This window comes from Barbus barbus (genome assembly GCF_936440315.1).
Source record: "Barbus barbus genome assembly, chromosome: 38".
Classification (NCBI taxonomy): Eukaryota; Metazoa; Chordata; class Actinopteri; order Cypriniformes; family Cyprinidae; genus Barbus; species Barbus barbus.
The window spans coordinates 27565765-27571774 of record NC_136716.1 but is presented as its reverse complement, the minus strand read 5'-3'; positions in this window follow the sequence as shown (position 1 = coordinate 27571774).

Genomic DNA, 6010 nt, shown 5'->3' with positions numbered 1-6010 from the left:
TTATGAGTGACAGCTTGCCTTCTGATGGCTTTCTCTAAACCCGGCCTGAACCCAGTTCTGTGTCACAGCAGGACCTTGGTGACCTGAAACAGAACCGGTGCTGTACTGGAGAGAGACATGATGTGCTTCACAAGCAGGTTAGGATCGGGCTCTGCTCTCTTTACTCTTCTGATTGAAGGTTGAATATATTGTCTTTAAGAGTAAAATACCATTATTTACACATAGAGTAGATTACTTACAAATTGCAATCTGTTACTGATTCCAAATTACATGACAAAAATTGTGGTTAGTAATGCAATCCATTACATATATAATCAAACTACTTTTAGATTACTTTTGGCCTATCTTGTTTTTAGCATTGATTTAAACAGGATAATCTTGTACCATATTGATATAAAAATACAAAAGTATTTTTTAAAAGAGTCAGAAAATAAATTCCATTTGTTGTTATCAACAACATTAAGTGCATTAAACATCACATCAAGGTTTCCCCAAAATGGGTTTGTGCAGGGTTTTGAGTTTAATGAAAAGCTAATAATTGATTAAATCATAAAAATGTTCAATTTAAACAAAATAAAACACTAATTGAAAAAATGAAATACAGTCAAACCAAAATGTATTCAGACTGTATTTTGTTTGTTTACCTGCATGTCATGTAACTGTAATGAATGTCAGTGAACGATGAACATGCAAATGAGATACTTCAGTATTAAAATGTTTATTTTAAAATCTCGGTATTTCAAATAAAAATATATTAGGTGAAAGAGAATCAGATGGCAAAAAAGATGATGAATTTGTGCATTTTAATGTGTTTGAAAGACAAACACCTTCCAAAGTAATGCATGGTAAAATAACCAATACTAACAAAAATGAATGTGTTCATCAGAAGTTGATGCAGTGTTGAAACACTTCTTAAACCTGAAATGATTTTTGTAAATCCAGTGGACAGATGCTGTGTAGCACCGGACTAATGGCTGATCTCTGTGTGAATGTCCACAAAACTGAAGACTTTCTGAGTGTATATAAGATGTAGGCTATTTTAGAAAGATGAAAAAGAGCAATTAGGGAGAATCAATAAATTATAAATAAATTGTGTAAATAATGTAATCCATAAAAAAGTAACTGTAGTCTGATTACAAGTATTTTAAAATGTAATTTAATCTAATCACAAGCACTTCATTTTTGGAATCTGATTAAGTAATAATCAGTTACGACCCAGCTCTGTTTATGCACACAATGACTTACCTGAGCACTATACCGCATGACCTAAAGTCACATCATCATCTCTCCCGGTCGGCCTCCTCAAGCAATCAAGACAGAACAGTGTATTTTCTACCATCTGACATTGTTCTCATAGTTTCCGAGCCGAGCAACAGTTCACGCAGACGTCTGTGGTCAGATCTGGAGGTAATTCTGAGCCTGAACTCACTGCAATCAGCTGAAACCTGATGTAGATGGAATGTGAAGACGGCAGACGTGGAAGCGGCACACAGATATATTAGATTTGCTTTGCTGTTTAAAAGCCCACGGGGTATTTACATGACACAAAACATTCATTTACGTATGTTAATATTTCTGGATTGCACACTGGAACATGTCCAAACAAATGAAAGAAACCTCTCTGAGCTCCTGTTTTGAATGTGATGATTGTTTCTCACTGAAATGCAAATCATCTCAGGTGAGTCTCATAAATCCACCACCGCAAATACTGACACGGGAAGAAAGATCAAGTCATTTGCTGAAGATAACCAGCACTGGTTTCTCTGTTTTAGCTGCAGGCTTGTGTTTCCCATCTACACAAACATCAAATGAGCTTTATTAGACCGTAACCGAGACTGACCTTAAATGAAGAAAGTGAATTAATGAGACATACGGGACAGGATTCACCTCAAACACGGCCGACTGTCTCCTGCTCACCGCTCTGTCATACACACACACATTTGGACTGTTTTTAGGTCAGATATTAACATTCATAGACTGGATTTCAAACAAGAGACAGCTTTTTCATTTGCAAATGTACTTTACACTGAAAAAAGTTTGAATATTAATGATTTAAAAACTACATTTATCCCTTAAAACCAAATAATAAGTTGAACACATTTTTTGGGCTTTTATTGTTTATTAGCTCTATGCATCTGCACTACTCTTTATCTACTTCAACGTGTTACTTGTCATTTCTTTGTAGTTATTTGTGACATTAACTAGCAAGTTCTGAGTAAAAATGGTTTCTACAACAATATTTCAGTGCATGATGATTTATTTATATTTTTTAATCCCTTTATTTTTATAACCAGCACACAAAGATGTATGTTTTGAGAATGTTTTTCTAACGTTCCCATTGAATTCCAAGTTACAAACATGTTTTTTGTTTGTTTGTTTGCTACAGGAATGTTGAGGGAACATTTTAACATTTTGCAAACATTATGGGAATATTACATTTGTATGTTCTGAAACAAGTAGTAACATTACTTACGAACATTCTAATAATTCTAATTTTGTTAAAGTTTAACACAACCGTAGTTGATCCAAAGTGCTTTACAAGAAAAATAAATCTAAATTTATTCAAGAGAAAAGGAAAAGAGAAAAAAAGGAACATAAAACAAGTATCAAAAACAATTAAAATGTAAATACATAAAACACAATTTAACACCAATTCAACTATTTAAAGTACATATACAGCATCACTCAAATGCTAGAAGTTAAAATAAGTCTGGATTTAAGTCTTTAAGCTCGATCACCTTTTGTTTTACAACGAGAACCGGGGACAGATAAAACTAACTGATCACATGATCTTAATTACCTAGAGACTGTATATGGCATATAAAATCACAAATATAATCCGGGGCAGAATTATGCAAATAGAAGGATCTTAAAGTAAAAAAAAAAAGATACGACCCCTTTTCTTAGGTCCTGTTAAGAGTCTGGCTGCTGCACTTTGAACCATCTGTAACCCAGACCGTGTAGATTGAGGTAAACCACTGTACAAAGAGTTACAGTAATCCAATCGAGAGGAAATCATGCATGAATTACAATTCCAAGGTCTTTACTAGAAAGAAAGTGCTTCACTTTTGCCAGTAATAGCATGGAACAAACATTGTAATAATGTTACTTAATACTAATAATGTTTGTTGATAACTTTCAGAGAACCTTGCCATGTTTAGAAGTTTCTCTGGGTACAAGCATGACAGATCACACACAACATGTTATATGTGTCCCTGCAGCACAAAAGCAGTCATCAGTAGCACAGGTATATTTGTAGCAATAGACAACAATACATTGTGAAAAAGTGTTGGCCCCCTTTCTGATTTATTTATTTTTTTGCATGTTTGTCACACTTTAATGTTTCAGATCATCAAACAAATTTAAATATTAATCAAAGATAACACAAGTAAACACAACATGCAGTTTTTAAATGAAGGTTTTTTTGTATGAAGGGAAAACAAAATCCAAACCCACATGGCCCTGTGTGAAAAAGTGTTAAAGTGGACTCCAGCGAACCACAGTGAGAGCCATTATCCACAAATGGAGAAAACATGGAACAGTGGTGAACCTTCCCAGGAGTGACCGGCCGACCCAAATTACCCCAAGAGCGCAGCGACGACTCGTCCAAGAGGTCACAAAAGACCCCACAACAACATCTAAAGAACTGCAGGCCTCACTTGCCTCAGTTAAGGTCAGTGTTCATGACTCCAGCATAAGAAAGAGACTGGGCTAAAATGGCCTGCATGGCAGAGTCCAAGACGAAAACCGCTGCTGAGCAAAAAGAACAAAGACTCGTCTCAGTTTAGCCAGAAAACATCTTGATGATCCCCAAGACTTTTGGGAAAATACTCTGTGGACTGACGAGACAAAAGTTGAACTTTTTGGAAGGTGTGTGTCCCATTACATCTGGCGTAAAAGTAACACAGCATTTCAGAAAAAGAACATCATAGCAACAGTAAAATATGGTGGTGGTAGTGTGATGGTCTGGGGCTGTTTTGCTGCTTCAGGAGCTGGAAGACTTGCTGTGATAAATGAACCCATGAATTCAGCTGTCTATCAAAACATCCTGAAGGACAATGTCCGGCCATCTGTTCGTGACCTCAAGCTGAAGAGAACTTGGGTTCTGCAGCAGGACAATGATCCAAAACACACCAGCAAATCCACCTCTGAATGGCTGAAGAAAAACAAAATGAAGACTTTGGAGTGGCCTAGTCAAAGTCCTGACCTGAATCCTATTGAGATGCTGTGGCATGACCTTAAAAAGGCAGTTCATGCTCAAACCCTCCAATGTGGCTGAATTACAACAATTCTGCCAAAACTCCTCCACAGCGCTGTAACAGACTCATTGCAAGTTATCTCAAACGCTTGATTGCAGATGTTGCAGCTAAGGGTGGCCCAACCAGTTATTAGGTTTAGGGGGCAAGCACTGTTTCACACAGGGCCATGTGGGTTTGGATTTAGTTTTCCCTTCATAATAAAAAACTTAATTCAAAAACTGCATGTTGTGTTTACTTGTGTTATCTTTGATTATCTGAAACATTAAAGTGTGACAAACATGCAAAAAAATAAAAAATCTGGAAGGGGGCCAACACTTTTTCACACCACTGTAGTTGTATATCGGCCAAATATTGTCCTATCCTAACAAACCATACATCAATGGAAAGCTTCTTTATTCAGCTTTCAGATTATGTAAAAATCTCAGTTTAAAAAAATTGACCCTTATGACTGGTTTTGTGCTCCAGGGTCACATATAGCCTATGTCCTAAATGGACAATACAGCTTACACTGTATTCACAGTCTGCTGATAGCTGATAAACACGAGCTGATGTCCGTAGGAACGGTGGGAGACTAATTGCGGAGGGAAGAACAATGAACAATAGCTCTGGTTTCCCACATCAGGACATTCCTGGACATTCCAGAGCATTCCATTGTCTGATCTCTCACAGTCTGTTAACCCGCACAAGACCGAAGCTCAAGACACAGCGGTGATGATGAAGAACCGGTCGTGCTTCTGTGTCTGCTCTGTTGCACGAGGGAATGTGGATCGTTTGTAAATGTGTGAGACCTTCCTGGCCCAGTTTCTCACAGAGATTTGCTCCAAGAACCAGAACATCCTGGAGGCTTCTAGAAGACTGCATGCTGCTCTAAAGAGGCCAGGCACGTCTGGAATCTGCCGGCTTGCTGCTCATCAGATTCTCATGAGCTCAAAGCTCTTGTTAAACCAGTTTTTCGAGTGTTTGAAGCATTTGAAGAGCTCCGGTCATGAATAACACAGACACTCATTTCCTGTGCGTGAAGGGATGGTCTGATATCAGATGTGAGAGAACAGGCTGAGGGAATGTTTAGGGTTTGACTGATGGGCTGGACGTGTCTCTTATATGATTCAGCAGTAATTAAATTAATCCGTGGCAGTTTCGCTCAGAAACCAAAGCACTTTCTGTACATCCTTCAGGATCAGAGCGTCTGCTAAATGGCTCAAATGTAAATTTTTTTTCCAGATAGCGTGGGAAACCTGGAAAAAAGATTTACATTTAGGTAAAAAAGGCCTGAGAAAGTCTTGGATTTCTATACGGAATATATAACGTCTGAATTCCATTGAACCTCATTCCAACCATTAAAATCCTTAAAAACAAAACAAAAAAATTAAAACAAATTAAATAAATAAATAACTTAGCGGTGCAGCCTTTATTTGGCTTTATCAAATCAAAGATTATATGCCAGTCAAAAGTTTTTGAACAGTAAGATTTTTATGAAATATCAAACTATCAGCAAATCAGACTTCAGTACTTTTAGTCACGTGTAACAACATATAGCAGTATGTCAGTGCTCAATGACTAAAAATTCCATATTCACACACTGAACAGAAGAAATTACGAATCCTAATATTGCGAAGGTACATCTTATGAATATTAATTACGTCGCGCTGACGTTTTCATAATGTCCTGAAGCGTCCAGTCACCAAACCTCATTAATATTCATTACGTCGACAGAGTCGGCTGCGTTCATTCGCGACCAGAGTAGCGCCCGC